The sequence below is a fragment of the Muntiacus reevesi genome, chromosome 7 (genome assembly GCF_963930625.1).
Source record: "Muntiacus reevesi chromosome 7, mMunRee1.1, whole genome shotgun sequence".
Classification (NCBI taxonomy): Eukaryota; Metazoa; Chordata; class Mammalia; order Artiodactyla; family Cervidae; genus Muntiacus; species Muntiacus reevesi.
The window spans coordinates 13,361,560-13,383,336 of NC_089255.1; the positions used below are offsets into that span (position 1 = coordinate 13,361,560).

The window sequence follows — 21,777 nt, forward strand, 5'->3', positions numbered from 1 at the left end:
CTGGAGGCGGGGTCTGCATCTTATCTCATTTATTTGCCCAACACTGAATAGGCCATCATCCTCATTTACAGAGATATAGCCTCAGGTGAGTGACCTTGCTTCAGGTCACACAGTTCATGACGGTTTCAGCCAGGATTCAGATCTCGTTCTTTCCTGGGGACCAAACCCTCAGACTCCAAAACTAGTACCCCTGAACCCCTGTTCTCAGTTGGGACCCTCAGTTGGAAAGCATCCATTAGCCTAGTGGCTTTGGGCAAGTTGCTTGGACTCTCTGAGCCTCGGTTTTCTTATTTGTCAAGTGGGATTGAGGGAGATTAATACGTAGGATTGCTGTGAAGTTTAATTGGGACAGTGGGTGTGAAAAAAACAAAACAAAACAAAACTTGTTCACTGACTGAGGGAAGTGGCTTTTGGAGACTCTATCATTCAGGGGTTTCACCTCCCAGAATTCTCTGGCCACAGAGGACTTGGAAAACGCCCAACTCCTTCCTCTGCCTCCAGGTCTAATCGCTCTGAGTCATCAGCCAGAATTGACTGATGACATCCAGTACATCCCAGTTTGCTCGATGTATGGGCAGGGACAGATGGGGAGGAATGAGAGGAGAAGGTACAGAAGAAGAACAGGACACTGTGGCTCTGTCCCCTCCCGTCCTCCCTTGGGAATTTGAGGTTCTTGGAGGGTGAGGAAGGACCATTCCATATGAAATACTGAGACCAGTACAAGCCACCATAATGACCTTTTCTGCTCCCGTTTCACTTCATGAAGATATCTCATGTCTTCAGTCATTTCCCAGAGGCTCTGAATTGCTAATATTATCCCCATTTTGCAGATGAGTAAGTGAGGAAACTGACACTTGGGCAGGTTTACTTGAGGCCCCGAGTTAGTAGGCAAGTGGGATTTTAGTCCCTACTAGTAACCCTGACTCCTCTGTCAAGCTTCCAGAGCCAGGCAAGGGAGGGGAAAGGTCCTCAACAGAGAAAAGGAGAAAGTCTTTCTTTTTACAGCTGTACAGAGCTCTTGCAAAAGCCTTGAGGCAGGTGAAATAGAAGCCACCAGAATACAAAACCCTGCAGATGTTTGTCCCCCTTCTGCAACCTCCAGGAAGGCCTTCATCCCATCTACCCTAAAACCCTAAAAACCTCTGCCTGCAGTTCTCACAGCCTCGCTTGGGCTGATAACCTGGCTTTTCTGTGGAACTCACCAATCTGGGGCTGTCTACAGGTGCTGGGGGCCTGACGAGGCTCTTGGCTGCCACCATTAACTTGATGACCTTGGGCCCATCACATCTCTCCAAGCCTCAGTTTTGCCATCTGTTGAACAGGTTTATTAATGAATGTTGTAACTGGAAGATTGCAGTGGGCATAACCTGGAATGACTGGCACAGCAAGCTTCTAAATTTGACTTCCATTCTTCCCTCTCTCTGGGGTCTTATCCCTTCCCTTTTTCTTCTGCTGAAAGATGGCATCAGATAAAGGGGAGGCAATTCGATTCCTTGTGAAGAATCCTAGGCGTTAGCTGCAGATAGCTGAGCTTAAAACCCATCTCTAGGGAATTCCCTGGTGGTTCAGTGGTTAAGACTCCATGTTTCCCATGGAGGCGGCACGAGTTTGATCCCTGATTGTGGAACTAAGATCCCACATGCCGCCTAGCCAAACAAAACAAAAATTCAAAATCTGTCTCTCCTTTATACCAGCCCTGAGCTGCTTCTCTGAGCTGCAGTTTGCGCATCTGTAAAATGGGGATATAAGGTCAACCATCCAGAGGGAACTCCCTTCTTTCACCTGGAGGTGGAGAAAGTGAAAGTGAAGTCGCTCAGTTGTGTCTGACTCTTTGCGACCACATGGACTGTAGCCTACCAGGCTTCTCTGTCCATGGGATTTTACAGGCATTCCATGGAATGGGTTGCCATTTCCTTCTCCAGGAGATCTTCCCAACCCAGGGATTGAAACCAGGTCTCCTGCATTGCAGGCAGACGCTTTACTGTCTGAGCCACCAGGGAAGCCCTGGAGGTGGAGAAGGTATGCCTAGCTGAGAGAATGCCTCAAAGTTGGTGACATCTCAGAGGAGTGGGGAAGATGTTTCTGAGTGAGGTTTGGAGGAGGGTTTCTAGCACTTTCTGAAATCAAATACCTTACATTATAAGTTACTCAGATGTAAAACCTGGTTCAGATATTCATAAAGAGAAACCAGTTTCTCCAAGGAGTATGGCTCCCAGGGCAAGAATGCTAGTGCAGGATGAGGACAGAGGACCCAAAAGGGGAGTCGGTTGGAACTTGGGCTCCTTTTAGCTTGTCTGCCCCAGTTTAATCTAGGTCAATGCAACGAAAATTTTTGAGCTTCTGCTGTGTTCAGGAACCATGCAAGTCACTTTGTAGGATAAGGGGGATCATGAAGCAGACATTAACTCTGTCTGCCCTTAAGAATCAAAAGAAGTAATGATGATATGGATAGGATATTTCCATGTAACCCTAACAGGCACTTTGCACAGAGTCTGGTACATGTGCGTGCATGCTCAGTCACTGCAGCTGTGTCTGACTCTTTGCGATCCTGTGGACGGTAGTCCACCAGGCTCCTCTGTCCATGGGATTCTCCAGGCAAGAGCACTGGAAGAAGTTGCCATACTTCCAACCCAGGGATAGAACCTGTATCTCTTGCCTCTCCTGCATTGCTAGTGGATTCTTTACCCACTGAGCCACCTGGGAAGCCCCATTGTAGGTGCTGAATATGTGTTACTTGAAGGTAACAAAACTACAAACTATGATGGGGGGTGGTGCAGAGCCTGAGTGAGGTGGTTTCCCAGAGGAAGGGGCATTTATATTGGGCTTTGATGGCAGCCTAAGAGTCCTCTGTTCCTCCCTTTGTCCACTGGTCCTCCATCAAGGCTGATGAAGACCCCAGCAGAGCAAAACCCTAACTTCTCCTCACTCCTGCCCACCGGCCCTCATCTGAACTCTGAGGAGTCTCCGGATGTGAGGAGGAAGTGGCCGGGCTGCGGAAGGCAGGCTCATTTCCAGTGCGGGGCCGGGCCGCCAGCCCCAGGTCCTGTTTACACAGCAAGGCGGACGGGCCGACAAGACTTGGCGGCAAATGCGCTTCTGCCTCTGAGAACAGAAGGGGCTGGCAGATCCTGGCCAGGCCAGGCGCGGAGTGGCCTGTGCCAAGGGGAAAGTCAAATGTAAAGAGTGTTTCCTCCTGGCCAGGCGGCCCCAGACTTTTGTCTCCAGTCTGCAGGCAGTTCCTCCAGTGATTCATAATCAGCGGGAACTTATAAATAAACCCCACCTCGACATCGCACCACAGCCTGGCTGGGACCTGGGCGGGAGCGAGGTGGGGGGGCTGGGAAACAGGGAGGCCGAAGAGAGGCCCTGAGAAGGCTTGGGGGACCGGAGTGACGCTGGCCATTGGGCAGGGGCACCTCTGACTTCCTATGGAGGGATTGCAGAGGGTGTTACCACCTGTCTTATCCCCCCCGAGGCCTCGGGCATGGGGCCACCGGTCAGAAGCAAGGAACGCTGAGAGGCTGGAACTTTCATCTGCTTCCCAGGAGGGTGGTAGATGAGTCTAGGTGGAATTTTGAAATAACTGGCCTTTAAAACCTTTTCAGGGATTATAATTTCAAATTCATGAAAAAGTTGCAAAAAAATAGAACAGAGAACTCCTGAATAACTTGTAGCCAGATTCATCAGTTGTTTATATTCTGTCCCATTTTGCTTCATCATTCTTTTTCTCCTATATTTTCTTTTTTGGAACCATCTAAAAATAGGCTTCCAATTATGGAAAACAGTATGAGATTTCTCAAAGAAACTAAGAATAGAACTACTATATGACCCAGCAATTTCACTCTTGGATATATATCTGATGAAAACAAAAGCACTCATTTGAAAAGATACATGTACTCCAGTATTCACTTTTTGTTCATTCTAAGTCTCTTCAGTCGTGTCCAACTCTTTGCGACCCTATAGACCGGTAGCCTGGTAGGCTCCTTAGTCCATGGGATTCTCCAGGCAAGAATACTGGAGTGGGTTGCTGTGTCCTTATCCACGGGGCCAATGTTCATAGCAGCATTATTTACAACAGACAAGGTATGGAAGCAACCTAAGTGTCCATCAACAGAGTAATGGATAAAAAAGATGTGAAAATAAAAAAGATGTGGTGCATACATCCAATGAAATACTACTCAGCCATAAAAAGAATGAAAGTTTTATATTTGCAGTAACATGGATGGACCTAGAAGGTAATATGCTAAGTGAAATAAGTCAGACAGAGAAAGACAAATACTGTATGATATGATATGTGAAATCTGAAAAATACAATGAATGAATATAACAAAAAAGCAGACTCACAGATATGGAGAACAAACCAATGGTTATCAGTGGTTGGGGGCACAATATAGGGTGGGGGAATAGGAGGTGCAAACTATATTGTGTGTAAGACAGGCTCAAGGATAGATTGCACAACATGGCAAATATAGCCAGCATTTTGTAAATGGAGCATAACCTTTAAAAATTATCTAAAGATAGTAAAAATAGGCTTCTAGCATCACACCTCTGTGCCCCGTATGACTTCACTGTGCATTTCCTGAAACAGCCATTGTTTGGAATTCTGATCAACCACTTACTAGTGTATTCCAGGGCAAGATGTTCAGGTCTCGTGTCCTCTGTGAAGTGGGGCTACAAGGACCCCTTTCCAAGGAGAGGGTGAGGAGAAGTAATGGTGGAAATGTCTATCAGAACAGTAAAGATAGGCACATCTCATTATTTTGTGCAAAGCGCCTTGCATCTATTATGTCATTTGACCTGCACACAAGAAAGATGCTCAGAGACGGTATATAATTTGTCCAAGGTCACACAGCAGGCCAGGCTTTGATGTACACAGTAAGCACTGAACTAATCCTGGGGCCTGTCCTCATCCTTATTGCTGCATGATTGTGATCGAGGGTTGGGTTCCTAGGCTTCTGTCTCCCCTTGTGATATGGGCACTGATATCTCCGAGGTGCTGGGTGGGGAAAGAATGCAAGCTGCTTCTGCATGCAGCCCAGCTCTCCAGTTTTTTGGAAGAAACGCTTCCCGTGGAGTGGAAGCTGCTCCAGCAGTCAAACCAGCTTCTCTGAATTCTTCCAGTCACCTTATGATCCAGGCTTAAACCTCTCTTGCAGATTGTCTCTGGAAACCGGGAAATCTGACCAGAAGGCCCTTCGCCTCCCAGGCTCTGTAGCTTCTGCAGTGATGAGGCCTGGCCACCAGATGGCTCCACAGAGACCACTGTGCTCTCAGGGAAGAGGAGGTAGGTGTTCCCCCAGGGGCGGTTTTAATGGGACTGCTCCCCTTGGGAGTGAGAGCAACCACACTGCCTCCCCTTTGGCTTCGGGTTGCAGAGAAACAGGAGGGAAGCAAGTCTCCACGGTCACTTGGCCCTCACTCTCTGCTTCACAGAGCTTGTTACCTGGTTGAGCAAGGCCTGGGACTGTAACAGCTGCTGAATTTCTCTAGACCTCAGTTTCCACATTTGCAGAAGGGGCAAGTCCCTTCTGCCTGGCTTTCTTCATGGGGTCTGGATGGCAGGTCAAACACTGAGCCTCCATCCCCAGACCTGAAATTGGTATCATAGTAGAGGTTGTTGCGTGTCATCATGAGGATGAAGAGCTGCCCACATATGAAGAGATTTGAGGGTTAAGCCTGCAGCCACCTACAAGTGAGCTCTGGGATCTTCCTTCAGCTTCCAGACCGGCTTCCTTTATAAACTGTAGTGCGGGACTTCAGAGTGGGAGACCTCAGGGCTCATTTCACCTGCACCTTCCAGTCTTCAGACAGAGGAAAGTCCAGAGAGCAACAGTGGACTTGCCCAAGTCTTACCACCCCATCTGACCACACTGAAAACCACGTCCACTAACCCTGGTTCAGGGGACAGCTTGCATTAACTCTTCTCTCCCCTCTGCCCAGAGACCCAGCAGAGAGACCCAGAGTTGGGAAGGGCTGGTACAGCTGGGGCAGGAATGGGCACAGAGTGGGCCGCCATGAGCTGAAGGCCGGGCTGCAAAAGAGCTCAGTTTAGAAGCCAAGGAACCTCCCTTCTCCTGAGGGACAGCCAGACCCCCTGCCCCCACCAAGGCCTTCCATGGAAAAGCCCCTGGGGCTCACCTGCCCAGACCCTTGCTGGTTGGGGGGGGGGGGGGTGAGTTTTGAACACTCTGCAGGGAACTTGCTGGATTTCTATTGCTACAGTGTATCTACACACTTTTATTTATGAAACAAGACTTCTGTTCTCCGTTAATTAGTGGGCTCCTATAAACCCTCTCCCTCAGCTCAGGATGTGGAGAGGGCAGGGGGAAAAACCAATAAAAATATAAAAATATGGAACTCCAGATGCACTGGGCAGGACCAGCCTTCCTGCCTGGAGAGAGGGAGGGATGTATTACCCCAAATTAGTAACTGCCAGAATCCCAGGCTGATAACAGGCATATTTTGGGAAGAACATGCTACTAACTTGACCTCATTCATACGCAACTGTAACAGACTGATGGAGTGGCTTTTTCTTCAACAAGATTGAATGGGGGAGGAGAGAGGGGTCTGCGAGCCTGGGAGTGGGGTGAAGAGGAACCGGGCAGAAGTTGGGGGCAGGCAACAAAGAATGGAAGCTGAGGGCTCCATTGGACTGACAGTATTGCCCATGTGCCGGAAGGAAATGGACCACTGACTTTCAGGAGAGGCCTACCTGGGTTGGGGGGGTTGGGGGTGCAGATACTCAATTTCCATGAGTCAGTGTTTTCTCCTAGTGGAGAAAAGCAGGGTGCCATAACCTGCAGTTTCCCCCAGAGGAAGGGTTCCTGCAGGCCCAGCCTCATGCCTGGCTTTTTGCAGAGCCCCTGAACTGCCCCAGGGGAAGCAAGAGCTGTCATCTCCATTGTAATCCAGTAGACTGAGGCCCAGAGAAAGAAAGGGACTTGCCCAAGAGCTGAGTTAGTAACAAAATGCCTAGAAGAACCAAGGTCTCCTGGTCAGTTGCCTTTTACTCACGTTCGGCCTGAATCTGAAGTTTGGGCCGAACCAGTGTTCCTGGCTCCGTGATCCTGGACCTTGCCAAGCTCAGTTTTCCTCATCTGTAAAATGGGAGAGTATCTCTTATCCACTGGGGTTGTTGACAGGATTTGGTACTATACGAAATGGCCTAGCATTTCGTCGGCATGCAGTCAGTGGTGGCTATAATACAGAGGAGTCCAATCTTACTTCAGGGCATGGTTCTTAAGGTCATTTAGCGCGAAGACTGGAAGATGGTGAAGGACGAGGGAAGCCTGGGTGCTGCAGTCCAGGGGTTGCCAAGAGGCAGACACGGCTGCGCCACTGATGCAAAGAATGAAACAAAACAAAAATAAAGACCAAACCCTTGAAAATCCTTTAGGAAGTCACTGAGAAGATGTGAATACTTATTCAGGGTGAGTGGGGAAGAAAGTGGAAGGCTTTAGGATTGCCAAGGAGCCAAAGGGTGAGACGGTGTGACAGGCAAACTGTATACGGTGGAAGGGGTGCCGTGCAGGCCTGGCAGGTTCAGGAGGGTCGGTGTCAGAATGGGCAGGGCCTTGAACGCCAGGCAGAGAAGTCCGGACGGCTTGCTGCTGTCAGGAGATGTTTAATTTTGGCAGTGGGGTGATTAAAGGGAGGTTCCCTGTGTGTGTGAATTTCCACCCACCCCCAGGGTTGTTTCTCTGCTGGAGAGCCGGGGCCAATTTATGGCTCCTGGCTGCCCCTAAGCAGCCTCTCCCAGCCCTCCTCCTCCCTGGCTGTCTGGCAGCCAACTAAGTTTTATGTGGGGAATCTGAGGAATTTGAAAAGGCAGAATGCAAATGCCACTGTTGGAGATTTCCTTGTCAGCCTCCAGAGGGGAAAGGCCCCTCTTTGTGGGTTAAAGAAGGGTGGCTCTCTGGGCCCCCAAACCTGTGGGGATGCTCAGGGCCAGTTCCTTGACCCCCGTCTGTGAGAAGCAGGCCGTGTCACCATAAACAAGCAGTCTCCTCTGGAGCTCTTGGAGAGCCAAGCTGGGTAACAGAGAAGTCCTTGGACACTGCAGAGAGCCTGCCACACGCCCTGTGTTGAGACTTTAATGACATTCCTCAGTGCCCTCCTTTAACAGAGGAGGGAACAGGCAGAGGAGGGAATGGGGAGACGTTTTGTCTGGGGGTCACCGGGGCCGACCTGGACGGGGTCCAGGGCCCCAACGCTGATGGGGCCCGGGGGGCGGCCCGGTGCCATGAGCGCGCTGAGGACGCGGGGCGGTCCCGGACCTCGCGCGTCCGGAGACCCTCAGGGCCGTGGGCGCGCCCGCCGCCCCCGGACCTGCCCCGGCTGGCGTGTGTGTGGGGGGAGCGGTGTGGGGCGGCCGGGAGCTGGGAACTGGGAGCCGGGAGCCGCGCCCGAGCTCGGGCGCCTCTATCTCCCGCGGCCACGGCGTCTCCGAGTCTCGGCGGCCCGAGCGCCGGGCGTTATCTGCTCTCGCCCGGCCGGGCCCCTTCCCGCCTTCCCGCCAGGCCGGGGCCGCCGTGGCGACGGGCTGCTCCCGCCTTATCATCGGCTGCCCCCGCCAGCGAGCTGGGGCCGAGTCTGACCCCCGCCCCTGCCGCTCCCCGGGCGGCCCCCTCCCCTCCCGGAGAGCCACCCACCCACCCAGATGCCCGCTCCCCGGGCGCCCCCTCCCCGATGTACCCTCTCAGAGCTGCCCCTTCCGGGGCCAGGCTGCAGGAGCGCTTTCTCCGAGGGGCACTGCATCAGAAAAGGGTGTCAGATTTGTCCTTTTCTTAAAAGGCAAGCCTGACCACGGTTAATCCCATTTTAGTCACGTTTTAAAGGATTTCATAAGAGAGGCAAAGTTATGCAAAACAAAACAAAAGCAATCAATCCCTAAACCCTCTATACACCAGGGCTGGGCAGGGGCGCGGTGGGATAGAGTGCTTATTCATCCGATGGCTCTAAACCGCTTTGCTCAGGGCTTACTGTGTTAAGTGTGACACCCCTTGGAAGCGAAGTTTCCCCACCTAAGTACTGGAATCTGTAGGCCATAAAGCTTCCCGTAGTGCTGGTGGCAGAAAGCATGGGTGCAGCCCTTTGTAATAGCAATTTGGCAGTATAGACAGAGAGCCATAAAAGTATTCATACACTTTGACTCAGTAATCTCACTCTGGGAATGTATCCCAAGGAAATAGTTCAACAGCAGTGAGAGAAAAAGACAAAGGCAGAAAACTGTGGGTCCAATCATGTGTTATTTGTAAAGCTAATGAAAGTATCTTTCTGAGTGAAAAGTTGGAATACACAAATTGCATGGAACGGGGTTCGTACCCACCAGGGTCTCACCGTGAACCCATCAACAAACCTCAAATAAGTGTCTTAACCTCACTGAAGTTCCCTTTTTGTTTCTGGGAAGTGGATAACCTCACCACTCAGAGGACTTTCGAAGGAATTCCAGGAGACAGCCTGTGAAAGCATCTAGTACAGCGTTTGAGGGCAGAGGAAGAACGTAAGACGTGTTTATTCCCCTCCTTTCTTCATCCTTACAGAAATGAAAATATCAAGTATTTCAAGTCACATTTGTAAATACTAGAGAAAGTGCATGGGGTGCGTTAAGAGCTTGGGATTTTTGAGTCCTTCAAACTTGGACTGGGCTAGAATCCTAGCACCACTTACTTCCTAGCTGTGTAATCTTGACAAGATGTACTTCCTCGTTTATTAAAAAATGATTATAGAATTTACCCTGTAACTGTTGTGAGGATTAAATGAGGTAGTATGTGGGATGTGTTTAGGTCTATGCCTGGCATATAATAAGCACTCAGTAATGGGTGGCTATTATAATTATTAAATAGTATTTAGAACTAACTTCAGTACCCCCAAACACTCCAAGTTAAATGTCATTATATCTTTTGTGGAATATGATGCAGCATTTAAAAAGAGTGAGATAATCAACATAAACTAATGAGGAATGATGCACATGATAATTAAAAATAAGACTTGCCTCTATCTGGATAGGTGACTGAAATATGAAAAATTAGAAGTAAAAATGTAAGTTTAGAGAAAGTCTTATACAATATTGAGAGTAAGGAGGATCTTCTCAAGAAAGTCAGGAAACCAGGACCATAAAGGAAAAGACAGATTAGAACATGTCAGGTATTTAAATGTCTCCTTGGTCAGAAGCTCTGCAAACAAGTCTAGAGACAATCATAGATGAGAAGTGTTTGTTACATACAAATAGATAAAATCTTCATTTTCCTCATACCCCTCAAGACCCTTCATGCAGAATTCCTACAAACAAATTGGGAAAAGTCAAACAATAGAAAAATGGATGAAATCACTTCACAGAAGAGGAAATGAAATCACAAGAAAGGCAGACCTCCTCCACATTTGCTGGGGAAATGCAAATAAAACCATAAACAAAATACCATTTTTCACTAGGCACTAACTATTAAAATAGAAATGGGCATGCCCTTTGCCCCACCAATCCCACTTTCAGGACTATCCATAAAAAATAACTGTTGTTGTTTTTTTTTTTAACTGTGGTGTTCTTCATAGTAACAATCCCAGTGTCTACCTCTTAGGGCATGGGTGGATGAATTTGGTTACATCCAGGCCAATGGATACAGTAGACTTTTAAGAAGGAGCTTGTTGAATCTGTGTGCGGTGACTTGCAGGGTTGTCTGTTCTATTAGGTATAAAAAGGAAATTGTGTAGTGCGGTGACTTGCAGGGTTGTCTGTTCTATTAGGTATAAAAAGGAAATTGTGTAGTGGTGTGTAAAGTATGATCCCATTTTGTGTTTAAAGAAAGTGTGTGTGTGGTGTGTATGAGAGAGAGAGAGAGAGAGTAAGCCTCCAAGACTTCACTGGGATAAACGTTGGTTATGTTTGCTTGAACCTAAAGAAAAGTGGGTAGGTATACTGAAAGGGGAAAGAAGTTTTGTCCAGTTTTCTTTTTTTCCAGTTTTATTGAGAAATAATATTATACACGTTTAAGGGGTACAATATAATGAATGAAAGTGAAAGTCGGTCAGTTGTGTCTGACTCTTTGTGACTCAGGCCAGAATACTGGAATGGGTAGCCTTTCCCTTCTCCAGGGGATCTTCCCATCCCAGGGATCAAATCCAGGTCTCCCGCATTGCAGGCGGATTTTTTACCAGCTGAGCCACCAGGGAAGCCCAAGAATACTGGAGTGGGTAGCCTATCCCTTCTCCAGAGGCTCTTTCCAACCCAGGGATCCAACCAGGGTCTTCTGCATTGCAGGCAGATTCTTTACCAGCTGAGCTACCAGGGAAGCCCAATATTGGGCTTTCCAGGTTGCGCTAATGGTAAAGAATCCGCCTGCCAATGCAGGAGATGCAAGAGATATGGTTTCAATCCCTGAGTCAGAAAGATCCCCTAGAGTAGGAAATGGCCACCCACTCCAGTATTCTTAACTGGGAAACCCCATAGACAGAGGAGCCTGGTGAGCTACAGTCCATGGGATCGCAAAGAGTCAGACACAACTTAGCAAAACAACAACAATAATACTTTACATATATATGTACATATACACACATATACATATATATATGATCACCACAATACATTTAGTTAACATCCATCACCTAACATTTTTTTCTCATGATGAGAACTTTTAAGACCTACTCCTTGAATATTTCCAAACATCTTTGTTAACTATAGTCACCATGCTGTATATTCCCAGAGCTCATAACTAGAAGTTTATAGATTTGATACATGTATACATTTGTATAACTAGAAGTTTATACATTTGATCACCTTCACCCATTTCTCCCACCCTCTGCCTCTGGGAACCACCAATCTGTTTGCCCATTTGTGTAGTTTGACATTTTCTGTTTCATTTGTAGAAATTCTGAATGTGAGATTTATGAACCCTTCCTTCCCTGCATGTGAGCCTGTGGAGGGGCTCCTGCCAGCCTGTTCTGGGTTTCTTGGTGGTGGGAGGAGAGAGGGGGTGTTCTCAGGTCCCCATCTCTCTCTGACCTCTGGCCCGCTGCAGCAGCATGTGTTGTTGGAGTTTGGGAAAATGACAAACAGTTTTGATCACACACAACAAAACAAGAGTTTGCAAGGCAATATGATCCCTGGTTGAGTTTTTGTGAGAAGGATCAGCCTGTGTCTGTGAGTGTGTAGAAGAAGGGCTGGGAGGACCTGGTTGACTCTTGAAGTGGGGTGTGCTGAAGGGGGTTTTATTTTTGCACGTCTCTTGTTTGCATTTTTTTACACTGCATTATTGCTTTTGCAAGGATAAAGCAGTGGGGTATCTTTACTCCTGAAATACACTGTTGTATTTTTGTACTGTGATTGCAAGGAGAAAATGTGGACAAACACCAGAATTTGGGTTCAGATGATGGGACCCAACCCCACAACTATTTTCTTTTTTTTTAGATTTGTGCCTTTTATTTTTTTTTATTGTGGTAAGTAATACATAACATAAAATTACCATCTTAACCATTTTTAAGTGTATAGTGCAGTAGTGTTAACTATCTTATAACAGATCTCCAGAACTTTTTCATCTTGCATAACAGAGGCTCTATACCAACTGAACATATTCCCATCTCCCCCTCCCCTCAGCCTGTGGAAACCACCTTCTATCAATACTTTCTTTCTCTATGAATTTGACTACTTTAGAAACCTCATATAAATGGAATCATGTAATATTTGTCTTTTCGTGGCTGACTTACTTCACTTAGCATAATATCCTTGGGGTTTGTCCATGTTGTAACTTATGACAAGATTTCTTTCTTTTTTTAAAGGCTAAATAACATTCCTTTGTGCATGTATGCTACATTTTGTTTAGTTCTTCAAAGGAAATTTAAGCTGCTTTCACCTCTTCAGTATGGTGAATAATGCTACAATCAACACAGATATGCAAATATTTTTTCAAGATCCTGTTTTCAATTCTTTTGATATATACTGCTATGGGCTGAATGTCCCTATACTTCCAAACTCCTATATTGACATTCTAATCCTAATGTATGGTGTTTGGAGATGGAGCCTTTGGGTGGTAATTAGGCCATGAGGGTGGAGCCCTCATGAATAGGATTAGTGCCCTTATCCTTACAAGAAGAGGACAGAGAGCTCCCTAGCTCACTGCTGTGTGAGGACACAGGGAGAAATCAGCACTCTGCAACCCAGAGGAGGGCTCTCACCAGAACCTGACCCTGCTGATAGCTTGGTCTTTGATCCCCAGCCTCCAGCACTATGAGCAACAATTTTCTGTGGTTTATGAGCCACCCAGGCCATGATATTTTGTTATAGCAGCCCAAGTAGACTAAGGCATATACCAAAAGTAGAATTGCTGGATCATCCACTCCAGTATTCTTGCCTGGAGAATCCCAGGGACAGAGGAGCCTGGCAGGCTACAGTTCATAGGGACGCAAAGAGTTGGACATGACTGAAGTGACTGAGTATGCACGCGTGCATGTGCTAATTCTATTTTTAATTTTTTTGAGGAAATATCATACTATTTTTCATAGCAGCTATATCATTTTACATTCCCACCAACAGTTCCAATTTCTCCACATCTTTGTCAGCACTTGTTATTTTCTGTTTGTTTTTTGATAGTGACCATCCTAATGGATCTGAGATGATATTTCATTGTGTTTTGATTTGCATTTCTCTGATGGTTAGTGATGTTGAGCATCTTTTCATATGCTTGTTGACCATCTATATGTCTTCTTTGGAGAAAAGTCTATTCAAGTCCTTTGTCCATTTTTTATTTGGGTTATTTATTTACTATTGATTTGTTATGGATATTAACCCCTTATTAGACATATGATTTGCAAATACTTTCTGCCATTCTGTGTGTTGCCTTTTCACTCTGTTGATTCTTTTCATTGTTTCCTTTGCTGTGTGAAAATTTTAAAGTTTGGTGCCTTCCCATGTGTCTATTTTTTGCTTAGGTTGCCTGTGCTTTTGGTGTCACATCTGAGAAATTATTGCCAACTCCAATGTTTTAAAGTTCCTTCCTGTTTTCTATGAGAAGTTTTATAGTTTCAGGTCTTACATTTAGGTGTTTGACCCATCTTGAGTTGATTTTTGTATATAGTGTAAGATAAGAATCTAAATTCATTCTTTTGCATGTAGATACCCAGTTTCCCTAACACCAACTGTTGCAAAGACTATCCTTTCCCCATTATGTAGTCTTGGCATCTTTGTTGAAGATCATTTGACCATGCACAAGGGTTTATTTCTGGGCTCCCTATTCTGTTCTATTGGTATAAACATCTGTCTGTATGCCATTACCATATTGTTTTGGTTGCTGTAGCTTTGTAATATGTTTTGAAAGCAAGATGTATAAGGCCTCCAACTTTGTTTTTCTTTCCCCCTGTATTTTAATGTGGCAAATTTCCATCAAGTAAATTTTGAACTGTTATCCCTGGTTTGCAGGCTGGGAAGATCCAGGGGAGGACATGGAATTGGATTCTCACCTGGGGAAGCTCTGGTAAGCATAGACAGAGTGGATGACCACTAACTGTTTGCCCACCCAGCCATCTGCCACTATGTCTCTTGGTCTGCTCAGCCTGCAGTAGCCCCCATTGGTTGGCTAGGGGCGGTAATGTTGCTTTCTTTTTCATCTTTCATTTCCTTCTTTTCTTTCTGTCTCCCTATTTCCCTATTTCTCACGTATTTCTTTCCTTCTCCTTCCTTCCTTTTTCTAGCCCAGTTAAATTGAGTGGCTTGCCTAAAGCAACTAAGGAGTGACCCAAGGTCCAGATTGACAGACTTTTGCTGCTCTCCTCAGGGAAGAGGGAAGTACCATGTCTGTAACCCCTACCATTGTCCAGGCTTCCGGCGAGGTACTTTGCTCTAAAGCATGATGTGAGCTAGGTTTATTGGTCTGTTTCCTTATCTGCAGATCTGTAGATGAGGACAACGATGCTTAGCTGGCTGGCACCCTGCATGAGGTTTCACAGCTGTTGTTTCATGGGCCTTTGTTTGAATCATGAAATATGTCTTCCTAACAGCATTCTGAGGATGGTGCTTGTTCCCCCATTTTCCAGTTGAGGAACAGGTGACTTTGAGCCCAGAGTCACCCAGGAAGTTTACATAGGAGCTGGGATCCAAACTAAGCCAATCCCTTGACCCCATGCTTCTCATCACCACACACTGTTCTGGACTCTGCTCAGGTGCCCCCCCACCTCAACCTCCTGACAGAAGCCACTTAGCCAGATCTCCACAATCACTGTCATTGTGTTCCCAATGCCCATTTTATTCTAATTGATTAGGTTACGGGTTGATTGTGTTCTCCTTGTCCTTTCACCATGAATGATAGATGAGGCTACAGCTTCTAAGGTGCAGAGCACCCCATGATCTCAGACACATAGCCGCAGGTGTTAAGCTACAGGTGCAGGAAAGCCTTGAAGAGTATTTCACCCAGTTGTGGGGAAGGGCATTCTAGGAAGGTAGGACACCATAAGCTTGAAATAATACTATCAGTCAACATCTACTCAGCATTTACTCTGTATATACTCTGCATGCATGCTACGTTGCTTCAGTTGTGTCTGACTCTTTGTGACCCTGGACTGTAGCCCACCAGGTTACTCTGTCCATGGGATTCTCCCACCTACTGGAGTGGGTGGCCATTTCCTCCTCCAGGGACTGAACCCATGTCAATTATGTCTCTCACATTTGCAGGCTAGTTCTTTACCACTAGTGCCACTTGGGAAGTCTGTATATACTCTGTCCCTGTGACTATTCTTGGGCTTCCCTTGGCTCAGTTAGTAAAGAATCTGCCTGCAATATGGGGGACCTGAGTTCGATCCCTGGGTTGGGAAGATCCCCTGGAGAAGGGAAAGTCTTCCCTCTCCAGTATTCTGGCCTGGAGAATTCCATGGACTGTACAGTCCATGGGGTCACAAAGATTGGGACACAATTGAGCAACTTTCACTTCATATGACTATCCTAAGTACTCTGTATGTATTAATTCATTTAATCCACGAATAATTCTCGGAGGTAGACACTACTATTAGTCTCACTTCACAGATAAGAAAAGAAACTCAGAGAGGCATAGAAACCTGCCCAAAGATACATAGCTAGAGTGAGGAGGGCACTGAGCCAGGCTGAGGCTTCAGGACTCCATGTTGGAGAAAAGGCTGTGTGTGTAGGAAAGGCATTTTTTTTTCCTTTTCTTTTTTTTTTTTTTTTTAAGCAAAAGGGGGTCCTTTGTTGAAGAGGCAGCTGTGCAGAGCTCCTTGACCTTCAGAAGCTAGGTTATGAGCCCTCTGTAAGCTCCCCTCCAAAATGGGAACAATGATTATTGCTCCCCTAATTTTCCCTTTCCAAGCCTTCCCCTCTTCTGCAGCAGAGAGAATTCTCAACTTTGTAGCAAAGCTCTGGGGTACCAGGCGTGTTGGTCCCAGGAGGACCCTGCTCCCGCAGTGCAAGCCTAAAGTGAGGCCTCTCCTCAGGTCCCGCTAGCTTGTGTCCCCAGCAGCGCTGCCCACCACAGGACTGGGGAGCTGGGGTTTCTTCCTGCATAGCTCCCCCTCTGCAGGAGCCTGTACATGTCAGGTTCAGAGACCCAAGAATAGCATGCACCCAGAGTGGCCTGGGTAAAGACCCTCGAATCCCTGGCTCCGCCCCTCACTTGCCCTGTGACCTGGGGCAAGTGTCTTAACCTCCTGGAACCTTTGTTGGCTTCCTTGGTTATGAGAGTACATGAGTTTGTATGTGTAAGGCGCTCAGAACAGTGCCCAGCACAGAGTAGTTGCTACATAAGTGGGCTATTGTTTTTATAATGCCACAAATCCTTATGGAGCCTCTGGGTGCTGGGGAGATGGGGATGAATAAGGCAGAGCTTTTATGGAACCCAGCATGTACTAGGGTGACCAGCTGTCCTTTTTGCTGGAGCCCTTTCCTGGGATGTGGGCTTATCAGTGCCTAGACAGGGAAAGTCCGTGGCGAGCTGGACTGGTGGGCCACCCTACTATCTAGTGGGCATGCAGATAATTAAGAAGCCATCCCAGGTTGTCTGGCAGAAAAGTTTGGGGGTCAAGGAAGCACTGAGTTGGGGATGAGTGAAGCTTGGGATCAGGGAGGGCTTCCAGAAGGAGGAGGGCATTTAAGCTGAGACCTGGAGGATGAGAGAAGATGAGCTGAGTGAAGGAGGGGTGCAGGAGAGGGGAGTGGAGGAGTGCGCCAAGCAGACAAACGCATGTGGGCAGAGCTGGCAGGCAGTGAGGGTGTGGCCCCCATGTGGGTGCTCGGGGAGGAGGTGAGGGGCAGTGTGGCAGAGATGTACATGCATATATTTGCTTATATACAACGGTTGTCTTTTAGGGAGAGCATTGGGGGAGGGGGCGCTGGAGAAGAGGGTTAGAAATCCTATGGAGATTTTCAACTGTGAGAATGTAATACCTACACCAAAAGATAAAATAATCTAAACCAACAACTACGCACGCCTGTGCTCACCCCTCCCCCACGTCCAGCTCATTCCAGCTGGAGGCTTGCAGACAGTGACTGCAGGACCCTCTGACAAGGGCTGTCCCAGTCCCAGGGGCACCAAGCCGGCCCAGGAGGGGGAAGAGGGCACGGCCAAATGTCTGCTGCCTGGGCCTTCCCCCAGGCCAGCCGTAGACAGAGCTAAACAGGTCAGCTTGTCAGCTGTTGCCACTATGTCCCACCCAGTGGAGCTGGGCTCATTGCTGGAAAAGTGGCCCCCAGTCCTTTGCCAGGAACAGCACTGGCCCAGGGTGGGGGGCCAGTGGAGGCATTTCCCCAGGGGTCAGCCTGTGGTGGGAGGTCTGGGGGAGTGTAGAGAGCCAGGCCTGGGGTCCAGGAGTTGGTCTGCTGCAGACTCACTCTGGGATATTCAAGGATAAATTTTTAGTGTTTTAAAATTATACAAATATTGAGGGTGAGAGAAGGGGCAGAGAATGAGATCGTGGGATGGCATCATCGACTCGATGGATATGAATTTGAGCAAACTCCAGAAGATAGCGAAGGACAGGGAAGCCTGGCGTGTTGCAGTCCATGGGATTGCAAAGAGTCAGGCATGACTTGGTGACTGAACAACAACAATCTCCCAAAATGCATTCTCTTTGTAAAATAATCACACAGTTCTTCAGCATATGAAATATAAGTTCCCTTCTCTGGAAATGGATGTGTTAGGTACCAGGTCTGGACTGTATCTGTGAGGTACACACTCTCAGTCCTCATTGACCCATGGGGAGGTGGGCACCTTGTGCTCATTCGTTGGATGAGCAGGCCGAGGCCCAGCTGGTGAAGGTTTGTTCTTGATCCCAGGGCGGGGGAGTGGCAGAGCTGGCTCCAAGACTGCATCCCCACCAGTCCTGCCCGTAAGGCGGGGTGGGACAGAGGGCCTGTCCTGGGGTCAGGAGAGCTGGGCCCCCACCTGGTCTTGAAGGGTGTGTGGCCTTGACCTCCCTTGCCCTCTCTGCTTCCAGCTGAGGGAAGGTGTGGGTGCCAGCTCTGCTCCCATGTACTCTGTTCCAGGTTCCGAGCCCAGTCCTGGGCCACCAGCCCTGACTCTTTCCCAGAGGTCTATCCCTCCCATTTGCAGGAGGCTGGCCTTGAACTCTGGACCCTTGCCCCCTTTGAAGGGGTTTTTGTGTGGTTTGGGAAGGACAAAGAACAACTTTCATCAACAGGGCAGAAATTACATGGTGGGCATTCCTGGCAGGCACTGGGGAATGTGATGCTAGCCCTAGGTCCGGTGCAGGCATCATTGAGCCATGAAACTGTGTTTCTAATTACAGCATGAATGTGGGTAGCTGGACCCAAATATTTTGCAGGATCCTAGTAAACGGTTGCTAACCAGTTCCTCTCATGGTGATTGGTTGGGGCTGGGGGGTGGGGAGATGGATTCACAGGTTGGAAGGGAAGTCAGGGAGGAGGGGCAAGGCCTTCTCAAAAAGCAGTGATGAATGATGTGATATGAAAGCAAAGAGGAACAGAGCCGCTGCTTTGGGAGGCAGACAGGCCTGAGTTTGAATCTAGGCTGGTGACCTCCCGGCTGTGTAACCTTGGGCGAGTCACCTAAGCTTATTGCCTCTCAGAGTCTTAGCTTCTCAAGTCCAAAATTGAGACATCTTTCTTGCAAGGATATCATGAAGACTATAGTGTGTGGGCTTCCCTGGTAGCTCAGATGGTAAAGAATCTGCCTGCAATGTGGGAGACTTGGGTTCCATCCCTGGGTCAGGAAGATCCCCTGGAGAAGGGAATGGCAACCCACTCCAGTATTCTGGCCTGGAGAATTCCACAGACAGAGGAGTCTGGCAGGCTACAGTCCATGGGATTGCAAAGAGTCGGACATGACTGAACAACTAACACACACATAAATAGTGTGTATAGCATTTAGCATAGAGCCTTTACATGGGAGGTGTAAAGAAAGAAACTCTTTATGTCCCAGGGTAAGAATGAAAACTTGGAATTCTGTAAATTTTATAATTTTGAAAACTAGTTTCTTTCTGTAAAGCAATATATGATCATGGTCAAAATATTAGTATATAGAGATAAGGAGAAGAAGCCACCAATAGTCCCTTCATCAATTATTATTGTTATTATTTATTACTAGTAAGTGTTAGTGGTGGGATTTAAGGCATCAGAGGGGGACTGATGGCCTAAATAATCTCAGTGTATCTCACATTATTCTGCTTAGGTTGAATGTGTAAGCTACTACCTTCCCCCAAAGAAAGGCAGTCTGGAGGGTCAGTGAGATATGACTGAAAAGGGCAGAAGAGTAAAGGTTTGGAGCCCCGCAGACCTGGATTCCAACCCGGCTTTGTCTCTAAGATGCTTTATAAAAATTTTTTTAAAACCCTTTTGAAGAAATGGTACAAAGGATTGTAATAAGTTTAGAAAAGTCTAAGGAGAAAACTACAAACTCTGCCACCCAGAGGAGGCCATGGTGGCCATCCTCCGGGAGTATCCTTCCTGTTCTAAGTGGCATTTATTCGATTTCACATAAGTAGGGTCATATGATGTATGCTCTTTGTGTCATGTGTCGTGGCAGCTGCCTAATTCAGCAGCCCCTGATAGCTCAGTTGGTAAAGAAGCTGCCTGCAATGCAGAAGACCCCAATTTGATTCCTGGGTTGGGAAGATCCACTGCAGAAGGAATAGGCTACCCACTCCAGTATTCTTGGGCTTTCCTTGTGGTTCAGCTGGTGAAGAATCTGCCTGCAGTGTGGGAGACCTGGGTTCGATTCCTGGGTTGGGAAGATCCCCTGGAGATGGGAAAGTCTACCCACTCCAGAGTTCTGGCCTGGAGAATTCCATAGACTGTATAGTCCATGGGATCTCACAGAGTCGGACACGACGGAACGAGTCTCACTTTGACTTTTCACTTTCACATAGAGGGGTAGAGAGGAGAGAGACGGCACTCCATGCTGCGGGGCCTCTTGTGGGGGTTAACACTGAGATGCTGAACTCGTATTCTCTTTGTTCTTTTCTGGGAGAGGCGGGGAGGGGGCATGCCACACAGCTTCTGAGATCTTAGTTCCCTAACCAGGGATTGAACTCAGGCCACGGCAGTGAAGGTGCAGAGTCCTAACAACTGGACCAGCAGGGAGTCCCTGACCTTGTATTATTAATGTATCCCCGGGTCTGTTGTGTGCCGGTCGGGGGCTGGGAGTGCCTCATACTCACAGGGAGGGGAGCAGCAGGAAGGCTTATCAGCTGGGACAGGGGTCAAGGGCCCCATGATCCTGGCCCATTCTCCTGGGGGCCAGCACAGCAGTGGTTAAAGAGTTAACGCTGGCTCCAGGTCACCTGGGTTCAAATCCCAGCTCTGTCCTTGCTGTCTGCCTCACCTTGGGTGTGTGCCTTGACCTCCCTGTGCCTTGGTTTCCTCATTGGCAAAGCAGGGGATAATAATAGAACCTCCCTGACAGGGCTGCCCGAAGTTTAAATGAGTTAATTCAAATAAAGCACTTAACATTCCTGGCACAAGGTGAGTGATTCATAAGTGGTGGTTGTTAATGCCACCCTTATTATTCTATGGCCACATCGCTCAGTCGGCGGAGCCAGCGGGCAGCCCCGGGCCCCTGGGGGCCAAACTGGCCTGGGGCCAGGTGCTCTAGGCTCCCACATGGGCCTGCCGCTCCCTTCTGGGAACCTGCCCTCTGTAGATCTTGTTCACCAAAAGCACCCAGCCTTTAGCAAGGTTTGGGGGAGCAGCGATTCAAGCCCATGTAGGCCCACTGTTATTCTTGGCTCGGCTTTCCATCCCCCAGACCAGAAGCAGAGCCAGAGAAACTGTTGTTCTTGTGGTGGTTGTTTTATAAAAACTGGCCTTTTAGGGCCCTCTCAAAGACTTCCCATTTCACACGGAAGAAACCCGAGGCCCAGAGAAGTGGAGTGGTACCGTCACCTGCTGCTCAGCGGAGCGAGCGTCCAAGTGCGGAGTGAGAGCTCTTCTCCAGGCCCCAGGTGGTGATCTGCCCAGACCCGACTCCGTGTCCACGCTGCAGCCTTGCTGCTGCCGGGACTTGGCTTGAGCCTCTGTGAATCCAGCTCTCTGCTCAGCTAGTGCTCACTCCCCAGGACTGCGGAGGTGCGTCTCTCACCCTCTGTGTTACAGAGGGGGCAGCTGGGGCCCAGAGAAGGGAACCCGTTAGCAGCCTTGGGTCACACCATGAGCCAGGACGGGGGAGCCACAACCCAAGGCTCCTGGAGCCCGGGCCAGTGCTGGGTCACTCCCCACCCCACCTTTCCGTCCAGTTGGGACACTGTCTGAGCACATCCACAAAGGAGCTGGGGCCCTGGGGGAGGGAGCAGGCACCAGAAGAGGAGAGGGAG

At 48.3% G+C, this 21,777-nt stretch overlaps 1 long non-coding RNA gene across 1 annotated transcript in view; it reads left to right on the forward strand.

Annotated features, from left to right (window-relative positions):
- Positions 1-14,803, forward strand: part of LOC136171909 (uncharacterized) — a 53,182-nt gene extending 38,379 nt beyond the window's left edge. Inside the window, exons 5-7 of the long non-coding RNA XR_010663936.1 lie at positions 5,157-5,284; positions 14,405-14,459; positions 14,677-14,803. This is a non-coding gene — a long non-coding RNA (uncharacterized lncRNA). The remainder of the gene's footprint in view (positions 1-5,156; positions 5,285-14,404; positions 14,460-14,676) is intronic.
- Positions 14,804-21,777: the final 6,974 nt, after the last annotated feature.